The sequence below is a fragment of the Pan paniscus genome, chromosome 4 (genome assembly GCF_029289425.2).
Source record: "Pan paniscus chromosome 4, NHGRI_mPanPan1-v2.0_pri, whole genome shotgun sequence".
Taxonomy (NCBI): Eukaryota; Metazoa; Chordata; class Mammalia; order Primates; family Hominidae; genus Pan; species Pan paniscus.
Window position 1 is genome coordinate 15486406 of NC_073253.2, and position 24593 is coordinate 15510998.

Sequence of the window (24593 nt, forward strand, 5' to 3'; positions counted from 1 at the left end):
CTTTGCATAGAGGAGAGTGGCTTTAAACAAATTATCTTCTACCATTGTTTTATTTTCCCTCTGATATGAATCCTTTCTAGTGCACTTGGCTCTCAATGCTTAATGCTTAAGGTATACTATGAGTCTGACTGCTTAATGTTGCTTAATGCTTCAAATGTGGTAGGATATAATGGAAATGATGTGAGGTTAAAGATCACAAGACTTGGATTCAAGTGCTTCCTTCTATGAAGCTCACCAATCATATCATCTGTCAAAACATTAAAGGAAACATTACTACCCACACCATGTGATTGTTGTAACAGTCAATGAGAAAAAAATAACCATTAAGTCCCACCTATTTGCATTTGTTTTTGTTGCATTTGCTTTTGGGTTCTTGGTCATGAAGTCTTTGCCAAAGCTAATGTCTAGAAGAGTTTTTCTGATGCTATCTTCTAAAATTTTTATGGTTTCAGATCCTAGATTTAAGTCTTTGATCCATCTTGCATTGATTTTTGTATAAGGTGAGAGATGAGGATCCAGTTTCATTCTCTTACCTGTGGCTTGCCAATTAATCCCAGAACCATTTGTTGAATAGGGTGACCTTTCCCCACTTTATTTTTCTGTTTGTTTTGTCAAAGATCAGTTTGCTATAAGTATTTTGGGTTTATTTCTAGGTTCTCTATTCTGTTTCATTAATTTAACTAAAGAGCTTCTGCACAGGAAAAGGAACAGTTGGCAGAGTAAACAGGCAGCCCACACAGTGGGAGAAAATATTCACAATCTATATATCTGACAAAGGACTAATATTGAGAATCTGCAAAGAACTCAAACAAATCAGGAAGAAAAAAACAAACAATCCCATTAAAAAGTGGGCTAAGGACATAAACAGACAATTCTCAAAAGAAGATATACAAGTGGACAAAAAACATATGAAAAAATGCTCAACACCACTAATGATCAGGGAAATGCAAATCAAAACCACAGTGCAATACCACCTTTCTTCTGCAAGAATGGCCATAATCAAAATAAAAAAATAATAGATGTCGGTATGGATATGGTAAAAAGGGAACACTTCTATGCTGCTGGTGGGAATGTAAACTAGTACTACCCCTATGGAAAACAGTGTGAAGATTCCTTAAAGAACTAAGAGTAGAACTTCCATTTGATCCAGCAATCCCACCACTGGATAGCTACCCAGAGGAACAGAAATCATTATACAAAAAGATAGTTGCACATGCATGTTTACAGCAGCACAATTCACAATTGCAAAAATATGGACCCAGCCCAAATTCTCATCAATCAATGAGTGGATAAAGAAATTGTGGTGTATATATGCGATGGAATACTACTCAGCCATAAAATGGAATGATTTAATGGCATTTGCAGCAACCTGGATAAGATTGGAGACTATTATCCTAAGTGAAGTAACTCAAGAATGAAAAATCAAACATCCTAGATTATGACTCATAAGTGGGAGCTAAGCTATGAGGATGCGAAGGCATAAGAATGATACAATGGACTTTAGAGACTCAGGGGAAAGGGCAGGAGGGAAATGAGGGATAAAAGACTACAAATGGGGTTCAGTGTATACTCCTTGGGTGATGGGTGCTCCAAAATACCACAAATCACTACCAAAGAACGTACTCATCAATCTTTTCTATAATTATGGAACATTAACATTCAGCATTCTACAAACCTCATGGAGAAATAGACAAGTCATTATGTACTTTGTAATATAATCATCCCTAAAATAGAAATAATACACAAGTGAAGCAGTAGTTATAATGATTATTTAAATCTGTGTAGAGGAGATAGGAAGGGCTGCTTAGAGAATATAGTCCTTGCACCGAGACTCTTAAGAACATATAAGATCTTCTAGGGAAGTAAGATGTGGGAGGGAATTCATGAAGAAGGGGAGGAGCCAAGAACTATTGAATGTGATGTATTAGGAGAAGTGTGACGGATAGAAGGCTGGACAAGTAAGCAAAGGCCACATCATAAAGAGCCTTAGTATATGCCTGATTAAGGAGGTACATTCTGTTGTGTAGGCTATAGGGAAGTTTGAAGAATTTTGAGCAAGTCAAAGAACAAAGAGAGAGAGAGAGAAAGAAAGAGAAATAAAGAAAGCACCCCAATAACATTGTCCAGAATGGATTGGAAGGGGCGGGAAGCCTGTGAGTAGACTATTGCAATTGTCCTACATGGAATGATAGATGATACCATGAATACCTGGGAGTGGGCAGGTGGGTTGTGGATTATTTGGGAAGTAAATTAACTGAATGTTTTGATCAATTTGATATGGAAGGGAGTGAAGAAGCTTATTGAGACTCAGATTTTTGGCTGGATATTATTATTCTCTGAGATAAGGAATTTAGAGGACAGAGTCAGAGTAGCTTAAATGATTGAGAGTAAAGTTCAAAGCAACCTGAGTTTGAGATATAGACAAAGTAGGAGATGGGGCTTTGGAGGATCTAAGTAGCGATGCACAGACAGCCATTAGATATCCTGTAATTCACTCATTCAATATTCATTAAATATCTATGGGCCAGGCACTAGGCTGGGCAGAGAGGATGTAAGATGATAGAATATAGTTTCCTCAAGGATTTTGTTGTTCTACTGGAAAATAGTCATATACCACTGTAAGTTAAATGAAACCATGTAAATGTTAAGATAAAGGTAAATAAAGAACATGAGGGATAATACATAAATTTGGTTCTTAAAAGGAATGCCTAGAATGGAAATTCATTGGTTTAAGAACAGCAACATGGAGGCAATTGATGAACCCATGGGCATTGCTGGGTTTGCACAGGGAAACATGTAAGATGAGAAGAGAAAATTACTGAGGTCTACCTAGAAGTCACCAACAAGCTTGAGAAAGGAGAGGCAGGACAGAGTGGTACTTAACAGCAGGGGTGTTGTTTCAGAAAAGACCAAGATTTGAGTCCCAGCTCTGCCTCTTCTGAATGATTACCTTGTAAGACTTATTCAACCTCTTTAAGGATATTTTTTCATTTAAAAAATGAACGTGTTGTTACTAGGTCTGACTCAAAGGGGTGTGGAAAGAATTAGAGAAATGATGTTTAAGTCTAGAAGACACGTAGTATTTTAAGTTAAAGTGTTTAAAAATATTCAGTAAAATTGGAAAACAAGAGTTTAAAGATGAGAATAAGAACAGGGAGACAGTCCTGCCTTGGAAGCTAGGAAATAAAATAATTTCAAAATAGAAGTCAGTAGTCATCTGTGCCAGATATTGCAGCAAGGCTAATATAGTGAGGAATAAAAATTGTCTGTTGGGTTGAGGGATAGAAGACCATTTTTTGCCTTTAGTGAAAGTGGTTTCTAATGTCTTCTGGAGCCAGTGGTTTGAAGGTGGATGGAGGGTAAAGAATTGCAAAGAGCAAGACACAATTATTCTTTCAGGAATGTTGGTGCTGAAAGAGGAGGTAGATAGCTTGAGGGAGATGAAGTGTCAAAGGGAGAGCATTGTTTTTCCTCTAAGATGGTAAAAACTGTTTTCTATGTGGATAAGAGAGAATCCGTGAAGAAGAAAATGGTGAAGAAACAGGAAAGAAAAAATACTTGGATTGAGGCCCAGGAGACTGTTGAGGACATGAGGACTGGAGCATTTACCGCTGGGTGAGCTTTGAAGAGGACCTAAGTTAGCAGGGATGGAGAAATTATCTTGATTAGGTCATCTCTGTGTGTTGAGTTTCAGTTTTCATGGAGATGGGTGGTTATTGCCTAATGGGGTCAAGCAGATGTCTTCTATGAATAGAGCTGGCCTGCCTGAGTGCATCTGCAGACATTATGTGAGTGGTAGGGCTTAGATGGAATTAGAGCACTGAGGCTCCTCTGTTTCAGCTGGTTGTACCTTGTAAGAATATTGAGGCCAAAGTTGTGAGACATTCCAGTTTTTCAAAAGAAGCCAAAAGCTTGGATTTTATATGAAATATCCTGGTTTTATTTGGGTTCTCATTTAAAGGAAACAAAAAGCCAAGCCCAACAAAACCCACCTGTGTGCTAGACTTGGCCCATGGACCACTAGCTTGTAATTTCTACCACGAGAAGAGAGAATGCAGTGTTGGAGAAGATAGAGACTCTGAACTAGTCTCTGAACTAGTAAGGCAAATACACAGACAGGGGCACATGGTCAGAGATCAGGAGACTATGAACTATCTGACTCATTTGTTGCTCTAAAGGTAGGCTTAATGGTTGCTGTGAATGAAGACATCAATAGAAATAATAAGAAAGCCAGTAACAGCCTTCATATTTTAAAGGTGCTTCCCTTCTAGTCCCCACCTTGCACTGACACGTGTATGCTCAGCCATTCTTGCTTGTGCTCCTCCCCTGACTACTCCAAACACATCCAAGCATCTTCCTCCATTACCACCGGGATTCTTCACTTCTCCTCTGGTACCAAAGCCCCAAGGGGAGGATGGGCAAAGGAGAGTGGTTTAAATTGGAAAGAAAAAGAGCTTTCGATCCAATTTCATCCCCTTTCCCACCTTATCCTGACCTTAGACCTGTTGGAAGGGATGGCATTTTCCTATATTACAAAAGTAAGTTGCAGTCCACTAATATTATAGTCTCCTTGGCTCCATCTCTAACCTGGCAAGCATGGAAAAAAATGGAAGTTTACATTTTGAAAAAAAAAACTTCTAGATTAGCTCATGTTTTGTTTGGACAACGTATGACTCTGCCTGGAGATAGTATAGTAATGCAGTTCCTTTATGGTGTGGGGGGTTATTGTGACATTTCCTAAGCATAGTAGCCTCGTGGTTTCTTGGATGGTAAATGTCTAAAAGAAACTTGCAAAAAGTTGTTTTGTAAACTTAACAGAAACTTAAGATAAAAAATGTCATTTTTGGCTCTAACTGCAATAATTGCTTAGAGAGTACCACATGCGTATTTTTAAAAGGTTTCAGAAGAAAATATTTAATCATTACATGCTGAATTATATGTATAATTCCATAGTAAAAAGTGTTGTTTTCTCTTATTGTAGAATGTGGAATAAGAGAAGTGTTAATTTCTCTTCCTGAAGGTAAGTATAATTGTGGTAAACCTAAAGTAAGACTGATGGTATATATTGCCAGGAGCAAAGATATACACAATGGCTGAATGGCACTACCAGGGACCTTCAAAAGCTTTGTGCAAGAGGGAACTGCAGGTGTGCACTCACTGCTGTGCCCTTGGTGACTAGCTCAAAGTCTGGACTATGCGGAGGGCTCCCTAATCATTTTTAAAAGGAAGAAATGGGAGTTATGTGTGAGATACGTATTTTAGTTTGCATATAACTATTTTGTTACTTTACTTTTTAAAGTTTGAATTTTGCCTCAATTAGATTATTTTCTTTATTAGGTTTTTATTTTAAATATATAGTTACTATACTTCATTGTAGTAACTCAATAAATTTTTGGTGTGTCTACACAGCTTTTCCACATTGAACTAATTTGTTCTGATTTTTTCCACTTAGCTGCTAAAGTCCTTCAACGCTGTGCAGATACAGTAAGGATGTATTCTCTAGGAAACTGAAGAGACATTTTTAGTCCCCACTGCAACTTTTTCAGTCTCTCTTCTGTAGAACACTAGTATGAGTCAAGATGTTAAAGAGGTCAGCCAAAAAAGTTTATGGTAGCCAAGTAAGTTTAGGAAAGACAGCATTTTGGGACTAGACCTTTGGGAAAGTCTTTTTTTTTCCCTCCTCTAATGCAATTCAGCATTGAGAGCCTTGATATATATTAGTTTATTAAGGGCTCTGAAAAATCCTTCAATAAAATAAATCTATTTAGTTTTATTTATCCAAGCACACCCAATTTTTTTGACCATGGGATCTATTTCTAGTGGTATTAAGTGTTCCATACAAAAAGCTTAGAAAATGTTGCCCTGCCCTGTACTTATATAGTTGTGCTAATTCTTAATATATTATAAATCAAATTGAATGTACCATGAAAAAGAAATAAAACTAAAACAAATTTGGACATCACTTTCTGATACTTGTAAGGTTTTTCTTTATTTTTAGAAAATACACAATGAACTTTAAAGTGTATGAAATGTGTGCAGAGTAGTTAAATGACCTAACAGGGTTCTTTGGTTTCTAATGTATAATTTTCCAAGCCAAAAAGGACACTATGCACCTTGGAAAGTGGATAAATAGATACAGATATCCACGTTATTGACCCTTTTCATTTTGTCTGTAATACATTCAAAATTCCCAGGGCTACACCGCATTGTCTTCAGATATAATAAATTCTACTTTGAACGTGAAATGTACAACTCTCTCATATTGGCAGAAAATTGTCTCTTGACATGCTTACATGCCATAGAATCTGAAATGTTTTTGAGTTGAGAGAAAATTTGATATTGTCCATGTCAACATGGTATGGACTGTGCTTTATAAGAAACTGAAATCCAGTTTCTATTAGGTTTACATACATCGTTCCACCCTTGGGGAAAGAAATATGTATAGTAAACATATGATCAGAGCTGTTGAGAACTGACAGGTCTTATTTAATTTGTTTTAAAATCTGAAGGCATACTATATTTCTAAAGAGCCTGAGGCATCCACATTGTAAAAGTTGAGCAGCTAACCTGCAAAACAGATTAATATGTATGACTGGAATTTAGCATTCCATATTTTATTCATACTTCACTCTTCGATGTATTCTGGAAGGCTGGTAATATTATTTTAGGTCTCACTTTTTTTTCATGGAAGTGGGGATAACAGAGGGCAGGATATGGATGTGTAAGGCTGATGGTGTCCTCCACAAGAAGAAATTTAGAAAACAAAACCTTTTGACTGCATATGCTCTGGAACTGACCTACACAGCTTGGTTTCCTAAGCCTTGAAAAAAATTGAATTCAGGAAGATCAGGATCCTAATGTCTACGAAATGATGACTACATAGATAAGAAATGGCATCTACATGGACGAAGGGATAAGTATAATCAGGCACTATCACATTGATATCTTTTCTTGGTCAGTTCTGAGAAAAGCTGTTAAAAATGAATAACTGCTTGTGACATACGAACAGGAGTACATCCACCGTCAGTGTTTTACACAAAAAGAATAAATAGTGCTATAAGGGAGAGAGTTCTTTGGCTCATTCAATGCCTTTGGACATTGTTGAACATGAGTAGACCTTTGTGAAAATCCAAAATTCCATGGACAATTAAGATTCCAAGATGGTTATTCAAACTATCCAGAAAAAGCTTCCCCTGGTCAGTTCAGCAATAATTAAGTATGTATATAAAGATCTTTGGCAGAAAATCTTTATTGGATTATATTAAAATGACAGGTCTGGATAGCTAAGCCTACCCAGACTCATTGTTGCCTAGGCTGGAGTGCAATGATGTGATCTTGGCTCACTGCAACCTCCGCCTCCCAGGTTCAAGCAATTCTCCTGTCTCAGCCTCCCAAGTAGCTGGGATTACAGGCATGCTCCGCCACACCCGGCTAATTTCGTATTTTTAGTAGAGACGGGGTTTGTCCATGTTAGTCAGGCTGGTCTCGAACTCCCGACCTCAAGTGATCCGCCCGCCTCAGACTCCCAAAATACTGGGATTACAGGCGTGAGCCACCACGCCTGGCCTTGCCTCTTCCCAGTCTTTATGAGCATGAGTCTAAAGCTTTGAGAGTAACTCTTTAACAGAGAAGCCCCTCTAAGGTTTGTGACCCTTCCTGCTGAAAAGGTTACAAAGTTCCTCTCCTTAGGCTATGATATCTGTCCAGAACAGAGTATTTGGTACTTCTGGAATGACGGGGTTACAGAGAAAGCCCTGTTGCATAGAATGCTCTGTGTTTCCTGTACTGCTTCCTTTTCCTGGGAATACAGGAAGACCACATTCTCCTAAACCTCTTGCTGTGTAGTTGGGGCAATGAAACTGGCCACTGTCACATGCATGTAACGGATGTTTGCTACTTCCATATGTGGTGCTTTAAAACATCATCCCAGGGGAGCAGTGTGAATCCCTCAATTACCCACCCAGAGCTGCCCAAACTTCATTACATTTTGTGAGAGTAAGAACTAGACTTTTTTTTTGGTATTATGTCACTGGTTTGTAGGTTTATCTGTTGCAATAACTAGTATTAATTACCCTGAGTAATAAACTCAGAAAACAATCAAATAAGCTGGCAGTCAAGTACTTTCATTAAATTTTGTCCCATTAAATATTTTCATATTGGTTGATCTCATTAATAATGGGGCAAAACTGTCCACAGGCCCCTCATACACTTACCAATAGTCTAGGAATGTCGTATCACATGGAAACAAGCATTAATAGTCTGAATAAACATGTCAAAGGGTGATGGGCTGTTATTTTGTTGACCTTAATGAAAATCTTATTCACAGACATTTATTTCAGTGTGGCTTAGATTCTTTTAGTCCATTGGCCTCAGGACTTTTAAAAATGTACATTATAGGCTGAGTTCTGGGACTTCTGTCCCAGAGAAACGAGACTCTTGTGCAATTCAGGCAAGAATACTTAATTTTAAGTATTTACGGCTACTTAGTGTTTACTACCAGTGCTTTCTCAGATCTGTCTCGTGCCTCCCTATCAATCCACGTCAGCCCCACATAGAACCAAGCTACGTTACATTTCTGTTGAGTGATAGAAAAATGTAATTTGAGTCACAGAGGTATTCAAATATATGGATAATTTTCCTGCAGGATAAATAGACACTCTTGGGGACACTGGTTCCATTGCTTCCTACATTCAAAGGACACCGTTTGAATGTAGGAACCGATGGATATGTCTGTCCCGCTGATGAGGTGAGGGAGGGAGTGGGCCATGTGGAATCAGCAATGGCCTTGGGACTGGAAAGTCTGCTGCCAAGTTCTTACCTGGCAACTACTGTTATGTGACCTTAATATTTATCAGGAATAACTTAGCGTTTGAGAAAGTCAGTGTTCTGATTTGTAAAATGGGGATAATAATATCTGGCCAGCTTCCTTCACGTGATTGCTTTAAATTGTAAATAAGTTAATATATGTGAGTGTGTTTGGCAAAATGTTATACCAGCCTATTCTTATGGTTAATTTAGGATTATTAGTTAGCAGTCTTGAGCCAAAGCTGGAAAAGCACAAATGTGCATGCCATTCACTTTTTGAATAGAGACATCGTGAAGGAGCCATAAGAAGGGAGCAACTCTCACCCCATTCATCCACATTTGCTCAGTGTTTAGAGTTAAGAGGTTGAAGATCCCCCGCCTGCAGAACTTCGGCAATGGACTCCTATGGATATGCTAACGTCAGAGAATAAAACAATATTTTCGCATCTAGATTAGTTAGCCCTTTATGATTAAGAAAATAGGCAGACTTCACTGGAGGGGCTTTTAAATAGGGGGAGAAAAAGCATCTCAGATACAGACAGAAATCATATGACACAGATCATAAAATTTCTCCTGAGCTGGATTTAATTAGAAATTGCTGGAACTATTTGGCATGCAAACAGCTGCTGTCAGATCTGCACAGCATTTCCCAGCCTTGGAACAGCTGTATATAGTTTTTCTTTCTCTTTCCAACTAGACCTATGTAGAAAACCTGTTATGTTCTGGCAGGAGTTTGGAGTTATTCTCATGAGCTAATCAGATCAGCTTAGACAATACATGAAAAAGATTTGAGTGTTTTATATTTAAACAATCCTTTATCCTTATTTTGTTGAAACTTTCTCAGAATGTTTTCAGTGTGAGCTCGTGAATTTTTTTGAAGGGAAAATATTTCAAAGCACCCTGGAAGCTCTAGCAGTATTGCAGAGGGTCTGTTACACTTTGAGCTGGTACAATTTTAGTGCCGTTAAACTCATGTGAGCTGGAGGCACTCTTTAGCTCAGGCTTTTGGAATGTGCTACTAATTATAATGAGGTGAAGGGGTGAGGGATCTTTGAATTTTGTACTAAAAGGATAGACAATGCTTCTCATCTTGAACAGTCACCATGCAAATTAATTGTGGTGGTCACAAGGACGAGAAGAGGGTGAATATTTCTGTGTGGTCATCCCCACTACCAGGGGAAACATTAATTTCAAACACATGCTTCACTGGTGATTAATAGTATTATATAGCCACGCCCAAGGGAGTACAGGGTGTGTGTGTATGTGTGTGCGAATGTGCACACGTGTGTGCATGCATGCATGCACACACATAAAAGCTGTTCTGAAGAGTTCATGGGACTTTAAGATCTGCTATGGGAGTGGTTCCTACTAGGGAAATTCAAATCCTTTCCCCCAAAAGCAACTCTAACAGTGGACAAAATGGTCAAAAACAACCATTTCACAGCACTCTAGAATCTGATCAAAAGCATGCAACTTACTGAGAAGGGCTTGTTCATGAGAACTACTGGATCTTGGTTAAGAACAGAATGAACCTGTGGCTCTATTCCCAGGGGCTATTTCTAGCCTCCCAACTCTGTCACTGTAGTAGCTCAACCAGGGCAGGCAGAACATTCATAAAACCATCCAGCTTAACTGTTCCTGCAGAAATGGTGTCTTCATCCTTTCAGGCTGCTGTAATAGGCTAGGAGGTTTATAAACAATTTATTTATTGAGAACTTTATTTCTCATAGTTCTGGAGGCTGAGAAGATCAAGGACAAGGCACTGACAGATTCAGTGTCTTGTGAGGGCACACTTCCTGGTTCAGGGCCCTGAGGGTCCACTTATTGGCAAAGAGGTTCATTTAATTTGGAGCATTGCCAGTTAAAGGGGCAACTTGGTGGTAAGTGAACAGGGAGGGCCAGCAGCTCTGTTTGCCTGAGATTGTGAACCCATTTGGGGCAAACAGTATTCAGAAGAACAGGCAGAGAGTTGGCAGAGATTTCTAGGATGTAAGAGAGCTTTAAAGGCTTGCTAAGCTCTGCTCTATGCTGGATTCTGCAGGCCATGTACATGCACAGCAGAGATCAAAGCAGCTCATGCCACCATGACACACATCCTTGGCAGATGCATCCTGAATACAGGGGTGCAGGGTAGATGGGAGGGAGCCAATCATTGGCCCCTTCATTGAAGATTCTTCTATGCACCACTAAAAACTTTGGACTCAATCCAACAGCAGTGAACTGTCACTTGGATTTTGAAAGAATAATTCTAGTAGCCATGTGAAATGGGGAGAAGATGAGAAACTACAATTGTATTCCTCAAACTGTGATGCCTTGTCCTAGAATAATAAAACTGTATCAGGATCATCTAGAGAGCCTACCAAAATGCAAATTCCTGCATTCCAGTTCAGACTTACTGAATTAGAAGCATAATTCAGCAGTTCAGGGGTAGGCCCCAGAAATGGACAATTTTTACAAACATGGCAGGTGATTGTGAGGCATCCTAGGCCGGAAGATTAAAAACCAGGGAATTGAGAGGCAGAATGTTGGTCCAGGTGATGGAGGAGTTTGAAATTAGGAAGAAAAAAAGAATTGAAGTTTTTGAGCACAGAGAAAATATCATAGTAGTTAAGTCGTTCTAACTGTCATGTGCAAAATATTTACACCTTTTGGCAGCTGCAGCTTCCATTTTGAGTGATAAAATATCATAGCTTATTTCGATGCAATTATGAATTATATATGTACCACACTAATTCCAATTTACAGTATATGGTCACTAAATTTAAAAATAAGAAGAAATTGTAATTACTAATAGCTAACAATGTGACTATAATTTATCATACAAACAAAGGTACTTTCAGAGTTAAAAGGCAATGCTCAAGTAATTTTAATAATATGACTTTTTGAAGGATTTATGTACTGGGCTACACACTAATTTCATTATACTAGTGGACCTATACATTCACAAAAATATTTTAACAGAAATATACAAAGAATAAAGTAACATATAGTCATGTGAATTATATATGTTAAAGAAAACCTTCTTTAAACTACTTACCCAAAGATTTAAAATAGTCTTTGGTTATTCCTGGAATATACCATAACTCAATCAGTTTTAAAGCATTCTGTAATACCATGTTACTGGTATTTTTCTGAATTTTTAAATTTCAATATAGTCTTATTTTTCTGTAAAATTATATGTCATCTTATTTGAGGCTATATTTTATATGACATTATACAACATTTATATGATAAATATATAAATGTTGACACAATCAATTAACATTTCTTTGTATAGCATAATATTGTTAGTTTAGAAAACTCTCTCTCTTCAGGTGTTAGGGTATTTGGTAATTCAGACAAAATTGCTAAAAGTGAGACTTATCAATTAAAACTTTTTTCATAGTGAAGTATGTAAATATTTAAGCCCCAATATTTTCATAAGTACTGTTTTCTTCCATTGAAAACATTTTTTTTCTTAAAAGGTATTTTTACGAGACAAAACATGTCAGATAAATTTTCTGTATTATTATTTTGAATGTTTCACTATATACAGATGCTTCAAAATCATAGACCTTCTGAATTTTACTCCATTTTGATGGAGAATATATATTTATTCAACCAGAAATAGGAGCTCCATCAAAACATGAAAATTTTAAAATCAAATTATGCTGACATGCAACTACAGAGGATCAAAATTAAACCACTGCAGGTGGTGACGTCAGCAAGAAGTAGAACAGGAGGTCCAAGCCCTTGTCTCCTCATAGAAACACTGATAAAAACAATGATATTGTGGCCACAATACATGTATTTGAGCCAAAATGCCTGTATGTGAATTTCAGAATCCAATTAAGAAGTTGCATACCTCAGGTGGGCATAAAACTAAGAAAAAACACCTTAAAACGGTTAATAAGAACAGTTTCACTTCAACTGTGTCAGAACCCTCCCCCAAGCTGGCACAGCTCATTATTGAGGAAGATTCATTCAGCCTGCAATTTCTTCCTTGAGAGAGTGAGTGAGTGAAGTGTGCTTTTGATATCCCTAGCATTTTGAGGTGTTCCCCGAGAGATTTACCCCTGTATCCCTCACTCAGAGTGTTGAGGCAACCTTCATAGTTAGAATAGCTGGGGCACCTCACCACAGAGCAAAGGGGCAGGAGCTGTCAGCAGCCTGCATGGCATTGCAGAATTTGAAGAAGGTGCACAATCCTGAGACTTCTCCTTCAGAAGGAATGGAGAGAAGTGAAGCTTGCACTTTACCTCCCAGCACTCCAGCAGTCTGACCTAAGGCCAAGGGGCAGGCAGCTCTTAGCAGTGTGCCATACATTGCAGGATTAAGAGAGGGTACACAATGTAGAGACTTCTTCTTTAAGAGAAAGAGAGAGGGAAATGAAGTTTGTACCTAATGTCCATGCATTTTAGTGTACTCCCCTAGTGGTTCTCAGAAGCTGCCTAGGCTCTGTGGGAGGGAGAAAAGGCACATAATGCTGAACCTTCTCTCTCAGGAAGGATGAAGAGGAGTGGAGCATGTACTTCCATGAAAAAATTTGAGAGGCTCCCAGAATCTTTAGCTAGGCTGATTGGTGCAAGTCTTTCCTTGATTAAACCAGTCTGTAAAGACTTGAAGAGGCGGCTGCTTCTTCAAATGCACAACACCAAGACAAAACTAGAAGGAACACAAAGCATCAGGGAAATATGACACTACCAAAGGAACAAAATAAATCTCATGTAACTGACCTTAAAGAAATGTAAATCTACAAATTTCCTGACAAAGGACTCAAAATATCCTAAAGAAACTCAGTGAGTTACAAGAGAACTCAGATGGATAATTAAAATCTGAAAAACGATACCTGAACAAAATTATAATATCAACAAGGAGAAATTATTAAAAAGTACCAAACAAAAATTCTGAAGCAGAAAAATACAATAACTAAATTTTAAAAATTCACTTGAGAACATCAACAGCAAATTTTATCAGAAGAAAGAATCACTGGGCTCAAAATCAGGTCATTTTAAATGACCCAGTTAGAGGAGCAAAAAGACAAAAGAATAAAACAGAGTTAAGAAAGCCTATGGAGCTTATGGAGCATAATAAAGTGAACTAATATGTGCATCATGGTGATTCCAGAAGGAGACGAGTGACAGAAAGGACCATATGAGTTATTCAAAGAAATAATAGTGAAAACTTCCTAAATCTAGGGGAGGGAAATGGAAATCCAGACTCCATGTAACCTATAGTATTCCAAACGGGATGAATTTAAAGAAGTCTACAATGATACAATGTAATCACTATATACCTATTATCCTGACAGCCATACACATTAGCATTTGCCCTAAGTTTTTATATTTTAATTAACTTAATATTTTTAATTTTATATTTTAATTAAAATGTATTTATATATATACATATGTGTATGTATATATACACACATATATATACATATATACACACATATATATACACATATACATATATATATATACACACACACATATATATAGGGCAAGTGCTAATGTGTATGGGTGTCAGGATAATAGGTATATAGTGAATGCAGGGAAAGAAAGATCTATGATCACATTGTATGTAAGCTGGGTACTATTCTTAATAGCTAAGAAGAATATCCATTTTACAACTGAAAATTAAGCCATGGGCAGTGTTGAGAGCAAAGGGTAAGAAACTCAACCAAGTTTCTGCATCCAGTAAGAAGAACCTATAAGTTTTATCCTAGAGATAATGTTGTAAATCACGGTAGAATTTTACCTCTTATTTAAAGGATAACTTTTAATATGTAACAGAATGCATTTTGATAAATGGCCACAATACTATTTCCCATCCATTTGCTCTTTTTGTGTGTTTTGGAAACTCCTCCCATTGAGAGATGGTATCTCTGTTCCCTCCACTTGTATATGGGCAGACTTGCGATTGACAGCAAAAGTGACAGTATGTGACTTCCAGGTCATAAAAAATACATCTTCAGCCTGATTCTCTTGAGATTCTCTTGCTTGGAATTCTCTCTTTTGAAGCCCAGGCACGGTATTGTGAGGAGGTGCAAGGGTGCCCCATGGAGAGGCCCGTATGGAAAGGAACTCACAGCACCAACTTGCCAGCCAGGTGAGTGAGCTATTTAGGTGAAGTCATTCAGCGCCAGGTGAGCCACCTGGATAACATTGCATAGGGCACTGTTGTCTCCATATTTGTCATGAAAATAAGTAAGTGATATTTTCAGCTTTTAAATTACAGGGTTGCTTCTTATGTAACAATAATGAACAGGAATAGGATGACTCTCTGTTTCTAAAGTCAAGTAATTGGCTCTATTCCTTCTTTTCCCTCTAGAAATGACATTTTCTGGCAGTTTGGTATGGTAGTTGGAAGAAAAGCAAGGGCTGTCACCTGATGGAGTATGTTTGGAATGTGTGATCCTCTTCCACTGAAGAGTGCATTGTAGGGTCTGACAGCAGAGTTCCTCTCACTCAATCATGTGAGGCCTGAGTCCAGGGATTTGGTGTCTTCCCCTTGTCCAGGGACTTGGTGTTTTCCCGTTAAGGCCTCTCCCAAAAGGTTAATACTGAAATGAAGGCCATAATCAGGTTATTAATTTAAGGCATTAAAACAGTATTTTTCAACTCTGTCACACATTTGACTCACCTGGGGAGATTTAAAAAGTGCTGATGACTGGATGCTGCTCCCATACCCAAATGATTCTGATTTAATTGGTTTTGGGTGGGGTCTGGGGGTTATGATGCTTTAAAACTTCCCCAGGTGATTATAATGTGCACCCATGTGTAAGGAGCACTTGTTTAGCGCTTAAAAAGAGGATTCTACAATGAGCAAAAGAGGAAATAAGGATTAATTGATGGAGATAAAAGAAAAGTGCCTGGAGTCTTTGCAGAGTAGTAGAATCCTCCATAGGCATGGAGCAGACACATCTGACAGCAATAACTTAACTGAAGCATACCCTGAGAGTGGCCCTGTGGTCTAAGAAGAATGTGTGTTCAGAGTTCCCAGCTAAGGAATCTGGGAGTGGCCAACCCAGAGTTTCATTCCTTATCTATGAGGAGCATCTGAATCCCTAGCTCATCTTGTGAAATGCAGGCTGTACAGGGGATCTAGGCCTGTTGTTTGGGTTAAATGAAAGTGGCCAGGCAGAGGTTGCTAGTGGGAGGGTGCTAAGTGAAAATGCTGTATAAATTACATGCTTTTTACAAGTGGTTGTGGTTCTCCTGTCCAGCCTGCTGCCACTGAACTGCCCTGTATGTAAGTCTCCTTAATGAACCCTATGTCTTCTTTGTTGGCTCCAGGTCTCTTCTTCATCCTCTAGAAGGTGGTACCATCTCTAACGAAGTTAATAGGGGTCTAGCATGACAACAAGCAAGGCAGCAGGGCCTGGTGTCTATTTGTGTGGTTCAAGTTGGTTTTCTGCAATGTCTCTGTGGTAATCATTGGGACAACTCCCCTAAATCCAGTTATCCTCTCCTTCTGAGCTTATAAAGATTGAATTTGGGGCCCTGTTATGCTTTAGTGGGGCCATGATACTAGTACTGGCCAATGTGGTGAGAACTGGAGCATTTATTTGCAGGTTTTGCATCCTCCAGAATGTTTTTTTTCCTTTCTGGCATGAACATAAGCAACATTTGAAATGTGGCTGTTCCATCAGCATGGATCACAAGCCATTATGCAGAATCAAAAATGACTACCAACCTCTGTCATTTATACAGTGTGAAGGAGAAATAAATCTTTGCTTCAGGCTACTAAGATTTTGGAATTGTTTGTTACTGAAGCATAACCCATAATATACTGACTAATACAGAATGCGAGCAAAATGAGCATGCATTTTTCTACAGAGAATGAAGAAGCAGAATTCCTATCCTTCTGCAGTCAAGTTGTGCCCAGGATTCCTTTAACGGAAACAAGAGAACAGAAAAAAGACAGAATTTTCAGTTCATGCTTCATGAATTAAAGCAACATGCTTTAGCTTGAAGTCAGAGAACTGAGTATTTTATTTAGAAACCAGTATTTGGATCCTGGCAGTTTTCCCCTAAGGGTAAATTGGATACTATGCCAAGTTCACACTCATGGAATTAATTGACTGCTCTACTTTCAACATAAGGTATCAAAGTTTTCCACATTAGTGACCCATGTATAACAAACCTTACCACATGGTCTGTGGTTTTCAAGAAGTCTTCTATTAAATGAACTACTCAATATAAGTTTACTGCAGGGGGTGGGAGGAAACGGAAAAATACATGCGCACTTAGAATGGGCCTTTGTGTGTTTTCTTTCGTCTAATTTTATATCCAAGGGCATTTTTTCAAATCTTTTTGGTATTCAAAAGTCAACATTATTGGCAGAATTTATTTTAGTCACAGGCTTATTTCTAGAGCTGGAACACAGAAGAAACTAGTTCTTTTAAAAATAAAGCCTACATGTAGAATCCCCATTGTTTGTGCATTTTTGATCAGTTTACTGAACTTTTGATGGCTCTCTTTGCCATGTAAATGCTTAAGGCTGCCTTCAGGCCCAGCCTGCTTTGTAAAGATTCATTCTTTGTCTATTTCCTGTTCAGTTATTTTCTGGGGTCCTCTCTTTCAGGACTGCCTTTGGAGAAGCTTCACATTCATTCCTGAAGGCAGATGCACAGCTATGGCAGAATATCTTGTGGTGTTTACATCTGCATTTTCTACCCAATATTTCCTTTTTTTTCCCCTTTTACATTAAAGAAGGCTCACGGACAGGACTAAGAGCAGGAAAAACCTATGATCTCTGACATTTAGTGGTTAAGTAAACAAGAGGGGTATGGTGTTCAGACAAAACGTTTCACGAGAAGCAGGAGGGAAAATGAAGCTTCCCTGTAAACCTACAAAACTACAAAAGATGTCCCTGGTTGGAGGAAAGAAGAAAAGGGGAGATTTTTAAAATATAGTGAATTAATAGAAAATTTGAGGTCTAGTAATGGCAACAGATCAGGAGATGATTTTTGTTGAAAAGACAGTTCGTTATTCATAGTTTTTCCCAAAGGGAAGTAGGGGGCCCAAACAGGGCAGGGTTGATCAGGGGGCAGAGAGATGGGGGGGAATGGGGCAAGAGGTTTTATTATGGTTTCTAATGAAGAAACAGGCTAAGCAGGGTAAGCTTGTTTAGGATGGCTAGTTTGAATAATTTTAGCAGGCTCTGGGGCATAAGGGTTGTCTCTGGTGGTCCAGCACTTGGCTCTGGGGTGACTAGGACCAGTGGATAGTGGTCCAGAGTATAAGAGGCCAGCCCAGTAAAAAATGTGGTTGAGGTATGGGCTCCTTATTGGTTGATTTGTATTTCACAAAGCCCACCTATGGGCAAGTTACTTACTGTCTGTAGTTATTGGCTAACCCTGGGAGGAGCAGGGCTAGCAGGACCCCAGATATGACAGCATCAGATACAAAAAATAAAAGCCATTGTTATTACAAGAAGGGTTTTTCTCTCTAATTTTTATATCAATAAGACCTAACACAGATATGCAAAGCCCCAGAGCAGAAAGAGCTGCATTAGTTACATATTGCTGTGTCAAAAATTACCCCACGACTTAGCAACTGAAACCAACAAAGATTTATGATATCACAGTTTTAGTGGGTCAGGATCTAAATTTGCTTTAACTGGATCCTTTGCTCAGGACCTCTTACAAAGCCTCTATCAAGATGTTGGTCATGGCTGCAGTCATCTCGCACCTTGGCTGGGGAATGATCTGCCCCCAAGCTCATTCACGTGATCACTAGAAGGGTTCAGCTCCCTTGGGCTGCTGGATTGAAGGTTCCTTTCTTGCCATGTGGGTGTCTCCCTAGGTCAGCTCACAACATAGCTGCTGGTTTCCATCAGTGAGCAAGCAAAAGAGCAAGAGAGGGAGAGCAAGATGGAAGTCAGCATTTTCTGTAACCGAATGTCAGAAGTGACAGCCCATCACTTTTGCTGTATCATGTCTGTTAGAAGTATCAGTAGATCCTTCCCACAGGCAAGGAGAGCATGGATACCAGGCTGCCTCCCACATGGACTAGGGTTTAATTTCTTGGCATTGTATCAGGGAAGCATAGATCCCATGCAGCCTCTCTGCATCAGGACATAAACAAACTTGGAAAGATGCCACTACCCAAGCGTAGGACACAAAGTCCCAGTCCCCAGGCCTGATTGCCCACACAAGCCAAAATTTTGGATATTTCAGAGAACATCTGAGTGACTTAATAATTAGACCCCTCTTCCTTCCTCCCAAAATATGTCAACCTCTTGAAACTTTGAGATGACATGAGGACTGAGGAGGTGATTCACTAAGGTGACCAAATGTGGACACCAGGACACATTTGAGAGTACTTATAATGATATGGTTTGGCTGTATTCCCACCCAAATCACATCTTGAATTGTAGCTCCCATAATCCCCATGTGTCATGGGAGGGACCTGGTGGGAGTTAATCGAATAATGGGGGCGGGGTTTTCCTGTGCTGTTCTCATGATAGTGAATAAGTCTCAGGAGATCTGATGGTTTTATAAAGGGTAGTTCCCTGCACAAGCTCTCTTGCCTGCCACCATGTAAGATGTGGAGCCTTTGCTCCTCCTTCACCTTCCATGATTGTGAAGCCTGCCCAGTCATGTGGAACTGTGAGTCCATTAAACTTCTTTTTCTTTATAAATTACCCAGTCTTGGGTATTTCTTAATAGCAGTATGAAAATGGACCAATACATATAATGATGCTAGGGTAAACTAGGACTGTCCCAGGCAAACCAGGACTTAGGATCATCCCAGGACTAACCTGAAGGAAGATGAATTTTTTTCTGCCATCCTGCTAAGGGAGGTCCAAAATGGAAATTAAGTTGAGATGTAGAAAATAAAGTTCTGAACTGCAAGCATATCTGCCATGCAAGTCCTTCCCTTTGTAAGGGTTTCATTACTAATCCTTACTGGGAAATATTTGTTGGGAGAAGATGTTGAGGAAGTTGCAAATGTGCCAGTATCACATTTGATCACATTAATCACAATAATCACACTTGATCATCCCAGCCATGGTCTGTAGTCCTACTCCCTTGCCAGATAATATCTTTATATCCACCATGCCTGAGTGTGTAGTCATCCCACTCCTTTCTCACTCTAGCTCTGCAGTCCCTAGGTTATACAAATGCTTCTTAAGGTAGAGTCAGGTCAGATCAGGACCATTGAGGAGTCTGCATACCCTCCCAGCCATATAGGCAGTGTAGTTGTATCAGGCAGAAAGCTTTGGTTCTCCTTGCTGGTTAGCACTGCTAGCACCAGAATCATGCTACAAATCCTTCTAAATTCTTTTCCTTAAGGAGAGGTATTTCGTCACCAGGTGCAAACAATGAGTTTATCACCATGCAGACAATAACATAACATCTTTCATAAATTTAGGAAGATGGCCGAATAGGAAGAGCTCCGGTCTACAGCTCCCAGCATGAGCGATGCAGAAGACGGGTGATTTCTGCATTTCCATCTCAGGTACCGGGTTCATCTCACTAGGGAGTGCCAGACAGTGGGCGCAGGTCAGTGGGTGCGCGCACCGTGCGCGAGCCGAAGCAGGGCGAGGCATTGCCTCACTTGGGAAGCTCAAGGGGTCAGGGAGTTCCCTTTCCTAGTCAAAGAAAGGGGTGACAGATGGCACCTGGAAAATCGGGCCACTCCCACCCGAATACTGTGCTTTTCTGACTGGCTTAAAAAGCAGCGCACCAGAAGATTATATCTCGCAGCTGGCTCGCAGGGTCCTACGCCCACGGAGTCTCTCTGATTGCTAGCACAGCAGTCTGAGATCAAACTGTAAGGTGGCAGCAACGCTGGGGGAGGGGTGCCCGCCATTGCCCAGGCTTGCTTAGGTAAACAAAGCAGCCTGGAAGCTCCAACTGGGTGGAGCCCACCACAGCTCAAGGATGCCTGCCTGCCTGCCTCTGTAGGCTCCACCTCTTGGGGGCAGCGCACAGACAAACAAAAAGACAGCAGTAACCTCTGCAGATTTAAATGTCCCTGTCTGACAGCTTTGAAGATATCAGTGGTTCTCCCAGCATGCAGCCGGAGATCTGAGAACGGGCAGACTGCCTCCTCAAGTGGGTCCCTGACCCCTGACCCCCGAGCAGCCTAACTGGGAGGCACCCCCCAGTAGGGGCAGACTGACACCTCACATGGCCAGGTACTCCAACAGACCCGCAGCTGAGGGTCCTGTCTGTTGGAAAACTAGCAAACAGAAAGAACATCCACACCAAAAACCCATCTGTACATCACCATCATCAAAGACCAAAAGTAGATAAAACCATAAAGATGGGGAAAAAACAGAGCAGAAAAACTGGAAACTCTAAAAAGCAGAGCGCCTCTCCTCCTCCAAAGGAATGCAGTTCCTCACCAGCAATGGAACAAAGCTGGACAGAGAATGACTTTGACGAGCTGAGAGAAGAAGGCTTCAGATGATCAAATTACTCCAAGCTACAGGAGGACATTCAAACCAAAGGCAAAGAAGTTGAAAACTTTGAAAAAAATTTAGAAGAATGTATAACTAGAATAACTAATAGAGAGAAGTGCTTAAAGGAGCTGATGGAGCTGAAAACCAAGGCTCGAGAACTACGTGAAGAATGCAGAAGCCTCGGGAGCCGATGCGATCAACTGGAAGAAAGGGTATCAGCGATGGAAGATGAAATGAATGAAATGAAGCGAGAAGGGAAGTTTAGAGAACAAAGAATAAAAAGAAATGAACAAAGCCTCCAAGAAATATGGGACTATGTGAAAAGACAAAATCTATGTCTGATTGGTGTACCTGAAAGTGACGGGGAGAATGCAACCAAGTTAGAAAACACTCTGCAGGATATTATCCAGGAGAACTTCCCCAATCTAGCAAGGCAGGCCAACATTCAGATTCAGGAAATACAGAGAACGCCACAAAGATACTCCTTGAGAAGAGCAACTCCAAGACACATAATTGTCAGATTCACCAAAGTTGAAATGAAGGAAAAAATGTTAAGGGCAGCCAGAGAGAAAGGTCGGGTTACCCACAAAGGGAAGCCCATCAGACTAACAGCAGATCTCTCGGCAGAATCTCTACAAGCCAGAAGAGAGTGGGGGCCAATATTCAACATTCTTAAAGAAAAGAATTTTCAACCCAGAATTTCATATCCAGCCAAACTAAGCTTCATAAGTGAAGGAGAAATAAAATACTTTACAGACAAGCAAATGCTGAGAGATTTTGTCACCACCAGGCCTGCCCTAAAAGAGCTCCTGAAGGAAGCACTAAACATGGAAAGGAACAAACGGTACCAGCCGCTGCAAAATCATACCAAAATGTAAAGACCATAGAGACTAGGAAGAAACTGCATCAACTAATGAGCAAAATCACCAGCTAACATCATAATGACAGGATCAAATTCACACATAACAATATTAACTTTAAATGTAAAGGGACTAAATGCTCCAATTAAAAGACACAGACTGGCAAATTGGATAAAGAGTCAAGAACCATCAGTGTGCTGTGTTCAGGAAACCCATCTCACATGCAGAGACACACATAGGCTCAAAACAAAAGGATGGAGGAAGATCTACCAAGCAAATGGAAAACAAAAAAAGGCAGGGGTTGCAATCCTAATCTCTGATAAAACAGACTTTAAACCAACAAAGATCAAAAGAGACAAAGAAGGCCATTACATAATGGTAAAGGGATCAATTCAACAAGAAGAGCTAACTATCCTAAATATATATGCACCCAATACAGGAGCACCCACATTCATAAAGCAAGTCCTGAGTGACCTACAAAGAGACGTAGACTCCCACACATTAATAATGGGAGACTTTAACACCCCACTGTCAACATTAGACAGATCAATGAGACAGAAAGTCAACAAGGACACCCAGGAATTGAACTCAGCTCTGTACCAAGCAGACCTAATAGACATCTACAGAACTCTCCACCCCAAAAAAACAGAATATACATTTTTTTCAGCACCACACCACACATATTCCAAAATAGACCACATACTTGGAAGTAAAGCTCTCCTAAGCAAATGTAAAAGAACAGAAATTATAACAAACTATCTCTCAGACCACAGTGCAATCAAACTAGAAATCAGGATTAAGAAACTCACTCAAAATCGCTCAACTACATGGAAACTGAACAAACTGCTCCTGAATGATTACTGGGTACATAACGAAATGAAGGCAGAAATAAAGGTGTTCTTTGAAACCAATGAGAACAAAGACACAACATACCAGAATCTCTGGGACACATTCAAAGCAGTGGGTAGAGGGAAATTTATAGCACTAAATGCCACATACCAGAATCTCTGGGACACATTCAAAGCAGTGGGTAGAGGGAAATTTATAGCACTAAATGCCCACAAGAGAAAGCAGGAAAGATCCAAAATTGACACCCTAACATCACAATTAAAAGAACTAGAAAAGCAAGAGCAAACACATTCAAAAGCTAGCAGAAGGCAAGAAATAACTAAAATCAGAGCAGAACTGAAGGAAATAGAGACACAAAAAACTCTTCAAAAAATTAATGAATCCAGGAGCTGGTGTTTTGAAGGATCAACAAAATTGATAGACCGCTAGCAAGACTAATAAAGAAAAAAAGAGAGAAGAATCAAATAGATGCAATAAAAAATGATAAAGGGGATATCATCACCGATCCCAGAGAAATACAAACTACCATCAGAGAATACTACAAACACCTCTACGCAAATAAACTAGAAAATCTAGAAGAAATGGATAAATTCCTCGACACATACACTCTCCCAAGACTAAACCAGGAAGAAGTTGAATCTCTGAATAGACCAATAACAGGATCTGAAATTGTGGCAATAATCAATAGCTTACCAACCAAAAAGAGTCCAGGACCAGATGGATTCACAGCCAAATTCTACCAGAGGTACAAGGAGGAAGTGGTACCATTCCTTCTGAAACTATTCCAATCAATAGAAAAAGAGGGAATGCTCCCTAACCCATTTTATGAGGCCAGCATCATCCTGATACCAAAGCCGGGCAGAGACACAACCAAAAAAGAGAGTTTTAGACCAATATCCTTAATGAACATTGCTGCAAAATTCCTCAATAAAATACTGGCAAACCGAATCCAGCAGTGCATTAAAAAGCTTATCCACCATGATCAAGTGGGCTTCATCCCTGGTATGCAAGGCTGGTTCAATATACGCAAATCAGTAAATGTAATCCAGCATATAAACAGAACCAAAGACAAAAACCACATGATTATCTCAATAGATGCAGAAAAGGCCTTTGACAAAATTCAACAACCCTTCATGCTAAAAACTCTCAATAAATTAGGTATTGATGGGACGTATCTCAAAATAATAAGAGCTATCTATGACAAACCCACAACCAATATCATGCTGAATGGGCAAAAACTGGAACCATTCCCTTTGAAAACTGGCACAAGACAGGGATGCCCTCTCTCACCACTCCTATTCAACATAGTGTTGGAAGTTCTGGCCAGGGCAATTAGGCAGGAGAAGGAAATAAAGGGTATTCAATTAGGAAAAGAGGAAGTCAAATTGTCCCTGTTTGCAGATGACATGATTGTATATCTAGAAAACCCCACTGTCTCAGCCCAAAATCTCCTTAAGCTGATAAGCAACTTCAGCAAAGTCTCAGGATACAAAATCAATGTACAAAAATCACAAGCATTCTTATACACCAACAACAGACAAACAGAGAGCCAAATCATGAGTGAACTCCCATTCACAATTGCTTCAAAGAGAATAAAATACCTAGGAATCCAACTTGCAAGGGATTTGAAGGACCTCTTCAAGGAGAACTACAAACCACTGCTCAATGAAATAAAAGAGG

General features: G+C 39.6%; 1 long non-coding RNA gene across 1 annotated transcript in view; it reads right to left on the reverse strand.

The window, feature by feature from the left end:
• LOC134730390 (uncharacterized) overlaps nucleotides 1-15321 on the reverse strand; it is a 76486-nt gene extending 61165 nt beyond the window's left edge. The window contains exon 1 of the long non-coding RNA XR_010112161.1: nucleotides 15175-15321. This is a non-coding gene — a long non-coding RNA (uncharacterized LOC134730390). The remainder of the gene's footprint in view (nucleotides 1-15174) is intronic.
• Nucleotides 15322-24593: the final 9272 nt, after the last annotated feature.